Raw genomic sequence first — 13,209 nt, 5'->3', positions numbered from 1 at the left:
GATGAATTAACGCATCAAAAAGCAGTTTCTCACAAAATCTCTTTCTCATTTCAATCTGAGGATATTTCCTTTTTCACTATAGGCTTCAATGCATTCCCTAATATCCGTTTGCAGATTCCATGAAAACAGTGTTAGCAAACTGCTCCATGAAAAGAAAGGTATAAGTGTGTGAGATGAATTCAGACATCACAAGGAACTTTTCAAAAAGCTTCTTTCTAGTGTTTATCTGAGGATATTTCCTTTGTCACCATATGCTTCAATGCAATTCTAAATATCCCTTTTCAGGTTAACCAAAAACAGTGCTACCACAGTGCTCCATGAAAACTGTAATGTAATTCTGTGAAATGAATATGCACTTTAAAAGTTGTTTCTCTGAAACCTTCTTTCTAGTTTTTATGTGAGGATATTTTCTTTTTCACCGTAATCCTCAATGCCCTCCCGAATATCACACTGCAGATTAAACGAAAAAAGTGTTAGCAAACTTTTCAATGAAAACAATGGTCTAAATCTGTGAGATGAATTCACACATCACAAAGCAGTTTCTCAGAAAGCTTCCTTTTTGATTTTTATCTGAGGATATTTTCATTGTCACCATACACTTCAATGCGTTCCAAACTATCCTATTACATATTCCACAAAACCAGTGTTATCAGACTGCTCAATGAAAAGAACGGTGTAACTCTGTGAGATGAATTCACACATCACAAAGCAATTTCTCCAAAAACTTCTTTCTCGTTATTATTTGAGGATGTTTCCTTTTTCACCAAAGTCTTTAATACACTCCCAAATATCCCTTTGCAGATTCCACGAAAACAATGTTACCAAACTGCTGAATGAAAAGAATGGTGAAACTCTGTGAAATGAATTCACACATCACAAATCAGTTTCACAGAAAGCTTCTTTCTTGTTTTTATAGGAGGTTATTCCCTTTGTCACCATAAGCTTCAATGTGCTCCAAAATATTCCCTTGCACATTCCAAGAAAACAGTGTTAGTAAACTCCTCAATGAGAAGAACAGTATAACTCTCTGAGATGAACTCACTGATCACAAAGCAGCTTCTCAGAAAGCTTCTTTATAGTTATTATCCGAGGATATTTCCTTTATCACCATAAGCTTCAATGCAATTAAAAATATCTTTCTCAGATTCCCCAAAAATAGTGCTGGAAAACTGTTCCATGAAAAGAAAGATATATCTCTGTGAGATGAAATCACACATCAGAAAGAAGTTTCTCAGAATGCTTCTTGCTAGTTTTTATCTGAGGATATTTATTTAGTCACCATAGACATCAATGTGATCCAAAATATCCCTTCTCAGTTTCCCCAAAACAGTGCTACAAAACTGCTCCATGAAATGAATTGTGAATTCTGTGAGATAAATTAGCATATCAGAAAGTGGTTTCTCCAAATGATTCCTTCTAGTTTTTTTAATGAGGATATTTTCTTTGTCACCATAAGCTACAATGTGCTCTGAAATATCCCATTGCAGATTACAAGAAAACAGTGTTAGCAAACTGCTCAATGAAAAGATCAGTATAATTCTGTGAGATGAACTGACACATCACAAAGAGTTTCTCAGAAAGCTTCTTTCTAATTTTTATGTGAGGATATTCCCTTTTTCACCATAGACCTCAAACCGCTCACAAATATCCTCTTGCAGATTCCAAAAAAAACAGTGTTAGCACACTGCTACATAAAAAGAAATGTATAAATCTGTGAGTTGAATTCATACATCACAAAGCAGTTTCTCAGAAACCTCCTTTTTCATTTTTGTCAGAGGATATTTCCTTTGTCACCATAGGCTTCAATTCGCTCCCAAATATCCTATTGCAGATTCCACGAAAACAGTGTTATCAAACTGCTCAATGAAAACAAAAGTATAACTCTGTGAAATGAATTCACACATGATGTAGTAGCTCAGAAATCTTCTTTCTAGTTTTTATATGAGGATATTTCCCTTGTCACCATAGGCTTCAATGTGACCCAAATATCCCTTCTCAGATTCCCCAAAAACAGTGCTACCAAACTGTTCCATGAAAAGAATGATGTAACTCTGTGAGATGAATTCACATATAACAAAGATGTTTCTCAGAAAACTTCTTTCTAGTTTTTAATCTGAGGATATTTCCTTTTTCACCATTTTAATCAATCTGATCCCCAATATCCCATGCAGATTAAATGCAAAAAGTGTTAGCAAACTTTTCAATGAAAAGAAAGGTATAACTCTGTGAGATGAATTCACACACCACAAAGCAGTTTCACAGAAAGCTTCCTTTTCGACTTGTATCTGTGGATATTTCCTTTGTCACCATAGGCTTCAATGCACACCGAAATATCCTATTGCAGATTTCACGAAAACAGTGTTATCAAACTGCTCAATGAGAAGAGTGGTGAAACTCTGTAAGATGAATTCACACATCACAAAGTTGTTTTTCAGAATGCTTCTTTCCAGTTTTTATCTGAGGTTATTCCCTTTGTCACCATAGGCTTCAATGCGATCCAAAATATTCCTTCTCAGATTCCCCAAAAACAATGCTACCAAACTGCTCCGTGAAAAGAATGGTGTATCTCTGTGAGATGAATTCACACATCACAAAGCAGTTTCTCAGAAAGCTTCTTTCTAGTTTTTATATGCGGATATTTCCTTTTAAAACATAGGCTTCAATGTGCTCTCAAATATCCCTTCTCAGACACCACAAAAACAGTGATGCCAAAGTACTCCTTCAACAAAAACGTTTAGCTCTATGAGATGAATACACACATCACAAAGGAGTTTCTCTGAAAGCTTCTGTCCAGTTTTTACTTCAAGATATTTCCTTTTTGCCTTTGGATTCTATGCACTCTCAAATATCCCTTTGCAGATTCCAGTTCACCCATCACATGGCAGTTTCTCAAAAAGGTTCTTTCTAGTTTAAATCTGAGGATATTTCCTTTTTTCACCATAGGCTTCAATGTGCTCAAAAATAACTCCCCTCAGATACCACAAAAACAGTGATGATGAACTGCTCAATCAACAAAAAGTTTAAACTCTTTGAGAAAAAAACACACATCACAAAACTGTTTCTTGAAAAGTTTATCTCCAGTTTTTATCTGAAGTTATTTCCTTTTCCACCGTAGGCCTTTAGGAGTTTCTGAATATACCTTTGCAGCCTCCATAAAAACAGTGCTACCAAACTGCTCAAAGAAAAAAAGTTGTAACTCTGTCTGAGGAATTCAGCCATCACAAAGGAATTTCTCAGAACTCTTCTTTCTAGTTTTTACCTCAGAATATTTCCTTTTCCACCATCAGCTTCCATGTGCTCCCAAATATCCCTTCTCAGAAACCGCAAAACTGTGATGCCAAAGTGCTCTCTCAACAGAAAGCTTTACCTCTATGAGATGAATGCATATATCATAAAGGAGTTATCAGAAACTTTCTCTCCAGTTTTTATCTGAAGATATTTCCTTTTTCAACATTGGCCTCTATCTGCTCCTGAATATCCTTTTGCATATTCCACAAAAACAGTGTTAGCAAACTGCTCAATGAAAAAAAAGATTTAATTCTGTGAGATGAATTCACCCATCACAAAAGAGTCTCTCAGAAAGTTTCTCTCTAGTTTTTAGCTGTGCATATTTACAAATCCACTATCAACCTCAATGTGCTCCCAAATGTCCCTTCTCAGACACCACACAAACAGTGATGCCAAACTCCTCAATCAACAAAATGGTTTATCTCTATGAGGTGAATACACACATCACAAAACACTTTCTCAAAAACCTTCTCTCCAATTTTTATCTTAAGATATTTCCTTTTTCAACATAGGCCTCTATGAGCCCCTGAAAATCCCTTTGCAGATTCCCCAAAAACAGTGCTACCAAACTGCACAATGAAAAGAAAGATGTAATTCTGTGCGATCAATTCACTCATCACAAAGCAGTTTCTCAGAAAGCTTCTTTATACTTTTTATCTGAGGATATTTCCTTTTTCATCATAGGCCTCAAGGTGATCCCAAATATCCCTTTGCAGATACCAGGAAAGCATTGTTAGCAAACTTCTCCATGAAAAGAAAGGTGTAACTCTGTGAGATTAATTCACACATCACAAAGAACTTCCTCAGAAAGCTTCTGTCTTGGTTTAATTTGAGGATACTTCCTTTGTCACCAAAGGTTTCAATGTATTCCAATATATCCCTTCTCAGATTCCCTAAAAGCACTGCTACCAAACTAATCCATGGAAAGAATCATGTAACTCTGTGAGATGATTTCACACATCAGAAAACAGATTCTCAGAAAGCTTCTTTCTAGTTTTTATATAAGGATATTTCCTTTGTCACATTAAGCTTCAAATCATTCTGAAATAGCCCATTGCTGATTCCAAGAAAACAGTGTTAGCAAACAGTTCAATGAAAAGAAAGGTGTAACTCTGTGTGATGAATTCACACATCACAAAGCAGTTTCTCAGAAAACTTCTTTCTAGTTTTTATCTGAGGATATTTAGTTTTTCACCATAAATCTAAACGTGCTCAAAATATCCCTTTGCAGATTCCACGAAACAAGTGTTTGCCAACTGCTCCAGGAAAAGAAAGGTGTAACTCTGTGAGTTGAATTCACGCATCACAAAGAACTTCCTCAGAAATCTTTCTTCTAGTTTTTATCTGAGGATATTTCCTTTTTCACCATATTTTTCAATGCGATTCAAACTATCCCTTCTCAGATTTCCCAAAAACAGTGCAACTAAACTGCTCCATGAAAAGAATTGTGTAACTGTGTCAGATGAATTAAAACATCACAAAGCAGTTTGTCAGAAAGCTTCTTTCTAGTTTTTATCTGAGGATATCTCATTTGTCACCATACACTTCAGTGTGCTCCCAAATATGCTATTGCAGATTCCACAAAAACAGTGTTATCAAACTGCTGAATGAAAAGAACAATATAACTCTGTGAGATGAATTCACATATCACCAAGCAGTTTCTCAGAAATTTTCTTTCTAGTTCTTATCTGAGGATATTTGTTTGTCACCATAGGCTTCAAGGTGATCCAAAATATCCCATCTCAGATTCCCTCAAAAACACTGCTGCAATCTGATACATGAAAATGTTTGTGTACCTCTGTGAGATGAAATAGATCACAAAGTGGTTTCTCAGAAAGTTTATTTTGAATTTTAACATGGGGATATTTCCTTTTTCATGATAGTCCTCAATGTGCTCCAGACTATCCTATTGCCAATTCCATGAAAATAGTGTCAGCAAACTGCTCCACGAATATAGGTGTGTAACTCCATGAGATAAATTCACACATCACAAAGACATTTCTCAGAAAGCTTCTTCTTCCTTTTTGCCTGAGGATATTTCCTTTCTCACCATTGGCTTCAATGTGATCCAAAATACCCCTTCTCAGATTCCCCAAAAACAGTGCTACCAAACTGATCCATGAAAAGAACCATGTAAATCTGTGAGCAGAAATAACACATCACAAAATGGTTTCTCACAAAGCTCCTCTCTAGTTTTTGTCTGAGGACATTTCCTTTGTCACCATAAACTTCAATGTGCTCCGAAATATCACATTACAGATTTCAGAATACAGTGTTAGCAAACTTCTCAATGAAAAGAACGGTGTAACTCTGTGAAGTAGATTGACACATCACAAAGTGGTATCGCAGAAAGTTTCTTCTCAGTTTTAATCTGAGGATATGTAATTTGTCACCATAGACTTCAATGCCCTCCAAAACATCCTACAGCAGATTCCATGAAAATAGTGTTATAAAATGCTCTATGAAAAGAATAGTGTAACTCTCTGAGGTGAGTTCACACATCACAAAGTAGTTTCTCAGAAAGCTTCTTTCTAGTTTTTATCTGAGGATATTTCCTTTGTCACCATAGGCTTCAATGCAATTCAAACTATCCCTTCTCAAATTCCCCCAAAGCAGTGCTACCAAATTGCTTCATGAAATGTGTGGTGTAACTATATGAGATGAATTATCACATCACAAAACTGTTTCTCAGAAAGCTTATTTCCAGTTTTTATCTGAGAATATTTCCCTTTTCATTATAATCCTCAATGCTTTCCCAAATATCCCTTTGCAGATTCCACAAAAACAGTTTTAGCAACCTGCTCCAAGAAAAGAAACGTGATTCTCTGGGAGATGAATACACACATCACAAAGCAGTTTCTTGGAAAGCTTCTATCTAGTTTTTATCTGACAATATTCCCTTTCTCACCTTAAGCTTTAATGCAATCCAAAATAGCCCTTCTCAGATTCTCCAAAAACAGTACTACCGAAATACTCCATGAAAAGAATCATGTAAATCTGTGAGATGAATACACAAATCAGAAAACTTTTTCATAGAAAGCTTCCTCCTAGTTTTTGTCGGAGGATATTTCATTTTTCACCACAGGCCTCATTGCACTCATAAATATCCCTTTGCAGATTCCACGAAAATAATGTTAGCAAACTGCTCCACGAAAAGAAATTTGTAAATCTGTGAGATGAATTCACACTTCACAAAGCAGTTTCTCAGAAAGGTTCTTTTTGTTTTTTGAGTGAGGATATTTCCTTGGTCACCATAGGCTTCAATGCACTCCCGAATATCCTATTGCAGATTCCACAAAAAAAGTTTTACCAAACTGCTCCAAAAAGAGAATCGTGCTATTTTGTGAGATATATTCACACATCACAAAGAAGTTTCTCAGAAAGCTGCTTTCCAGTTTTTATCTGAGGATATTTTCTTTTTCACCATAGGCTTCCATGTGATCAAATTATCCCTTCTCAATTCCCCAAAAACAGAGCTACTAAACTCCTCCACGAAAAGAATGGTGTAACTCTGTGAGATGAATTCACAAATTAGAAAGCAGTTTGTCATAAATCTTCTTTCTAGTTTTTGTCTGAGGATATTTCCTTTGTCACCAAAAGCTTCATTGCACTCTGAAATATTCCATTGCAGATTCCAGGAATACAGTGTTAGCAAACTGCTCAATGAAAAGAACAGTGTAACTCTGTGAGACAAATTGACACATCACAAAGCAGATTCTCAGAAAGCTTCTTTTCCATTTTTGTCTGAGGATATTACCTTTGTCACCATAGGCTTCAATGTGCTCTCAAATATCTTATTGCAGATTCCATGAAAACAGTGTTAGCAAACTGCTCAAAGAAAAGAACAGTGTAACTCTGTGAAATGAATTCACACATCCCAAAAAAGTTTCTCAGAATGCTTCTTTCTAGTTTTTGTCTGAGAATAATTCATTTGTCACCATGGGCTTCAATACGATCCAAAATATCCCTTCTCATATTCCCCAGAAACAGTACTAACAAACTGCTCCATCGAAAAAAATGGGTAATTCTGTGAAATGAATTATCACAAAGGCCTTTCTCAAAAAGCTTCTTTGTAGTTTTCATGTTAGAGTATTTCCTTTTTCACCATAAGCTTCAATGCACACCAAAATATCCCATTGTGGATTCCAAGAAAACAGTGCTAACAAACTGCTACCTGAATAGACTTGGGTAACACTGTGACATGAATTCACAAATCACAAAGGTGTTTCTCAGAAAACTTCTTTCTAGTTTTTGTCTGAGGATATTTCCTTTTTCTAAAAAGGCCTTGATGAACTTGAGAATATCCCTTTGCAGATTCCACGAATATCGTGTTACCAAACTGCTCCATGAAAAGAAAGGTGTAAATCTCTGAGATGAATTCACACATCATAAAGCAGTTTCTCAGAATGTTTCTTTTTGGTTTTTGTCTGAGGATATTTCCTTTGTCACCATGGGCTTCAATGTGCTCCCAAATATCCTATTGCAGATTCCCCAAAAACAGTGCTAGCACACCAATCCATGAAAAGAATTGTATATCTCTGTGAGATGAATTACACATCACAAAACGATTTCTCAGAAAGGTTCTTTCTAGTTTTTATTTGAGGTTATTTCCTTTGTCACCATAGGCTTCAATGTGATCCAAAATAGCCCTTCTCAGATTCTCCAAAAACAGTGCTACCAAAATCCTCCATGAAAAATATCCTGTAAGTCTGTGAGATATATTCACAAATCAGAAAGCATTTTCATAGAAACCTTTCTAGTTTTCGTCTGAGGATATTTCCTTTTTCACCACAGGTCTCATTGTGCTTGTGAATATGCCTTTGCAGATTACACGAAAATAGTGTTAGAAAACTGCTCCACAAAAAGAAAGATGTAAACCTGTGAGATGAATTCACACATCACATAGCAGTTTCTCAGAAAGCTCCTTTTTGTTTTTTTGTCTGAGGATATTTCTTTGGTCACCATAGGCTTCAATGTGCTCCCAAATATCCTATTGCAGATTCTGCGAAAACAGTTTTACCAAACGGTTCCAAGAAAAGAATCATGCTAGTCTGTGAGATGAATACACACATCACAAAGCAGTTTCGCAGAATGCTTCTTTCTATTTTTAATCTGAGGATATTTCCTTTAACACCACACGCTTCAATGCGATCCAGAATATCTCTTCTCATATTCCCCAAAATCAGTGCTAACAAACTGCTCCATGAAAGGAAATTGTAAGTCCCTGAGATGAATTCACAAATTGGAAAGCAGTTTGTCAGAAACTTCTTTTTAGTTTTTGTCTGAGGTTATTTCCTTTGTCAACATAAGCTTCAATGTGCTCCGAAATATCCCATTGCAGATTCCAGGAAAACAGTGTTAGCAAGCTACTCAATGAAAAGGACAGTGTAACTCTGTGGGAAAAATTGACACATCACAAAGCAGTTTATCAGAAAGCTTCTATTCCTTTTTAATCAGAGGATATTTCCTTTGTCACCATAGGCTTCAATGCACTCCCAAATATCCTATTGCAGATTCCATGAAAACAGTGTTAGCAGATTTCTCACTGAAAAGAACAGTGTAACTCTGTGAAATGAATTCACACATCACATAGAAGTTTCACAGAATGCTTCTTTCTCGTTTTTATCTGAGGATATTTCCTTTGTCACCATGGGCTTCACTGTGATTCAAAGTATCCCTGCTAATATTACACAAAAATAGTACTAACAATCTGCTCCATGGAAAAAAATGGGTAACTCTGTGAGATTAATTAACACAACACAAAGAAATTTCTCAGAAAGCTTCTTTCGGGTTATTATATTAGGATATTTCCTTTTTTTTTTTTTTTTTTTTGGCTTTTTTCAGTACTGTATACCCCGCACCTAGTCCAGTGCTACAAGTAGTATTTTATTTATTAATGATTTTTTATATTTTTTATTATACCTTAAGTTCTAGGGTACATATGCACAATGTGGAGGTTTGTTACATATGTAGACATGGGCCATGTTGGTGTGCTGCACCCATCAACTCGTCAGCACCCTTCAACTCATCGTTTACATCAGGTTTAACTGCCAATGTCATCCTACCCTCCTCCCCCCTTCCCCACAATAGGCCCCAGTGTGTAATGTTCCACTTCCTATGTCCAAGTGATCTCAATGTTCAATTCCCACCTGTGAGTGAGAACATGTGGTGTTTGGTTTTCTGTTCTTGTGATAGTTTGCTGAGAATGATGGTTTCCAGCTACATCCATGTCCCTACAAATGACACGAACTCATCCTCTTTTATGGCTGCATAGTATTGTATGGTGTATATGTGCCACATTTTCTTAACCCAGTCTGTCACTTATGGACATTTGGGTTGATTCCAAGCCTTTGTTATTGTGAATTGTGCTGCAATAAACATACGTGTGCATGTGTCTTTACAGCAGCATGATTTATAATCCTTTGGGTATATCCCCAGCAAAGGGATGGCTGGGTCATATGGCATTTCTAGTTCTAGATCCTTGAGCAATCGCCATACTGTTGTCCACAATGGCTGAACTAGTTTACAATCCCACCAACAGTGTAAAAGTGTTCCTATTTTTCTACATCTTCTCCAGCACCTGTTGTTTCCTGACTTTTTAATGATTGCCATTCTAACTGGTGTGAGATGGTATCTCATTGTAGTTTTGATTTGCATTTCTCTGATGGCCAGTGATGATGAGCATTTTTTCATGTGTGCTTTGGCTGTATGAATGTTTCTTTTGAGAAATGTCTGCTCATATCCTTTGCCCACTTTTTGATGGGGTTGTTTGTTTTTTTCTTGTAAATGTGTTTGAGTTCTTTGTAGGTTCTGGATATTAACCATTTGTCAGATGAGTAGATTGCAAAAATATTCTCCCATTCTGTAGGTTGCCTGTTCACTTTGATGGTAGTTTCTTTTGCTGTGCAGAAGCTCTTTAGCTTAATTAGATCCCATTTGTCAATTTTGGCTTTTGTTGCCATTGCTTTTGGTGTTTTAGACATGAAGTCGTTGCCATGCCTATGTCTTGCATGGTATTACCTAGGTTTTCTTCTAGGGTTTTTATGGTATTATGTCTAACATTTAAGTCTCTAATCCATCTTGAATTAATTTTTGTATAAGAAGTAAGGAAAGGATCAAGTTTCAGCTTTTTGCTTATGGTTAGCCAATTTTCTCAGCACAATTTATTAAATAGGGAATCCTTTCCCCATTTCTTGTTTTTGTCAAGTTTGTCAAAGATCAGATGACTGTAGATGTGTGGTATTATTTCTGAGGGCTCTATTCTGTTCCATTGGTCTATATCTCTGTTTTGGTACCAGTACCATGCTGTTTTGGTTACTGTAGCCTTGTAGTATAGTTTGAAGTCAGGTAGCGTGATGCTTCTCCAGCTTTGTTCTTTTGATGTAGGATTATCTTGGCAACGAGGGTTATTTTTTCTTTCCATATGAACTTTAAAGCAGTTTTTTTCAATTCTGTGAAGAATGTCATTGTTAGCTTGATGGGGATGGCATTGAATCTATAAATGACCTTGGGCAGTATGGCCATTTTTACAATATTGATTCTTCCTATCCATGAGCATGGTATGTTCTTCCATTTGTTTGTGTCCTCTTTTATTTCACTGAGCAGTTACCATAGGCTTCAATGCACTCTGAAATATCCCATTGCGGATTCCAAGAAAACAGTGCTACCAAACTGCTCCATGAAAAGAATCATGTAACACTGTGAGATGAATTCATAAATCACAAAGCAGTTTCTCAGAAAGCTTCTTTCTAGTTTTGGTCTGAGGATATTTCCTTTTTCATAATAGGCCTCAATGCGCTTGTGAATATCCCTTTGCAGATTCCACAAAATTAGTGTTAGCAAACAATTCCATGAAGAGAATGGTGTAAATCTGTGAGATGAATTCACACATCACAAAGCAGTTTCTAAGAATGCTTCTTTTGTTTTTTTGTCTGAGGATATTTTCTTTGTCATCATAGGCTTCAATGTGCTCCCAAATATCCTATTGCAAATTCCCCAAAAACAGTGCTACCAAAGTGATACATGATAAGAATCATGTAACTCTGTAAGATGAATTAAGAGATCACAGGCAGTTTCTCAGAAAACTTCTTTCTCATTTTTATATGAGGATATTTTCTTTTCACCATAAGATTGAATGCAATCCGAAATATCCAATCCAATTGTAGGTTAAAAGAAAAGAGTGTTCACAAACTGCTCAATGAAAACAACATTATAACTCTCTGAAATGAATTCACACATCACAAAGCAGTTTCTCAGAAAACTTCTTTCTAATTTTTATCTGAGGATATTTCCTTTGTCACTGTAGGCCTCAATGCAATTCTAAATATCCTTTCTCAAATTCCCCAAAAAGAGTGCCAATAAATATCTTCATGAAAAGTGTGCTGTAACACTATGAGATGAATTTTCACGTCACAAAACCGTTTCTCAGAAAGCTTCTTTCTACTCTTTATCTGAGGATAATTCATTTTTCACCATATTCCTCAATGTGCTCCAAATATCCTTTTGCAGATCCACGAAAAGTGTTTTAGCAAGCTGCTCCAAGAAAAGCATCATGCTACTCTTTGAGAGGAATATATGCATCAAAAATCAGTTTCTCAGAAAGCTTCTATCTAGTTTTTATCTCAGAATATTCCCTTTGTCACCATAGGCTTCAATGTAATCCAAAATATCCCTTCTCAGATTCCCCAAAAACACTGCTACCAAGCTGTTCCATGAAAAGAATTGTGTAAATCTGTGAGATGAATTCACAAGTCAGAAAAAGGTTTCATAGAAAGCTTCTTTCTAGTTTTTGTCTGAGGATATTTGTTTTTTCACTGCAGGCCTCACTGAGCTCGTGAATATCCCTTTTCAGATTACACAAAAACAATTTTAGCAAACTATTCCATGAAAAGAATGGTGTAAATCTGTGAGATGAATTTACACATCACATAGCAGTTTCTGAGAATGCTTTTTTTGGTTTTTGCCTGAGGATATTTCCTTTGCCACCATAGGATTCAATGTGCTCCCAAATATCCTATCTGAGATTCTGCAAAAAAATTTACCAAACTGCTCCAAAAAAAGAATCATGCTACTCTGTGAGATGAATACACACACCACAAAGAAGTTTCTGAGAAAGATTCTTTGTAGCTTTTATCTGAGGATATTTCCCTTTTCACTATAGGCTTCAATGAAAGCCAAAATATCCCTTCTCAAATTCCCCAAAAAGAGTGCTATTAAACTGCTCCATGAAAAGAATAGTGTAACTCTGTGAGATGAATTCACAAATCACTAAGGAGTTTCTCAGAAATCTTCTGTCTAGTTTGTATATGAGGATATTTCCTTTGTCACCATAAGTTTCAATGAGCTCTGAAATATCCAATTGCAGATTCCAAGAAAACAGTGTTAGCAATCTGCTCAATGAAAACAGCATTGTAACTCTCTGAGATGAATCACACGTCACAAAGCAGTTTATCAGAGAGCTTCTTTCTAGTTATTATTTGAAGATATTTCATTTATCACCATATTCCTAACTGCACTCCTGAATATCCCATTACAGATTCCACGAAAGTGTTAGCAAACTTCTCAATGAAAAGAAAGGTGTAAATCTGTGAGATGAATTCACGCATCACAAAGCAGTTTCACAGAAGGCTTCTTCTTGGTTTTTGTGTGGGAATATTTCCTTTACACCATAAGATTCAAGGCACTACCAAATATCCTATTGCAGATTCCACAAAAACAGCATTATCAATCTGCTCAATGCAAACAACAGTGTAACTTTGTGAGATGAACTCAAACATCACAAAGCAGTTTTTCAGAAAGCTACTTTCTAGTTTTATCTCAAGATAATTCCTTTTTCTCCATAGGCCTCAATGTGCTCCCATATATCCCATTGCAGATTTCGTGAAAACAGTGTTAGCAAACAGCTCAATGAAAAGAATGGTG

Source organism: Macaca nemestrina, chromosome 15, assembly GCF_043159975.1.
Source record: "Macaca nemestrina isolate mMacNem1 chromosome 15, mMacNem.hap1, whole genome shotgun sequence".
Taxonomy (NCBI): Eukaryota; Metazoa; Chordata; class Mammalia; order Primates; family Cercopithecidae; genus Macaca; species Macaca nemestrina.
This window is presented reverse-complemented; position numbering follows the sequence as displayed.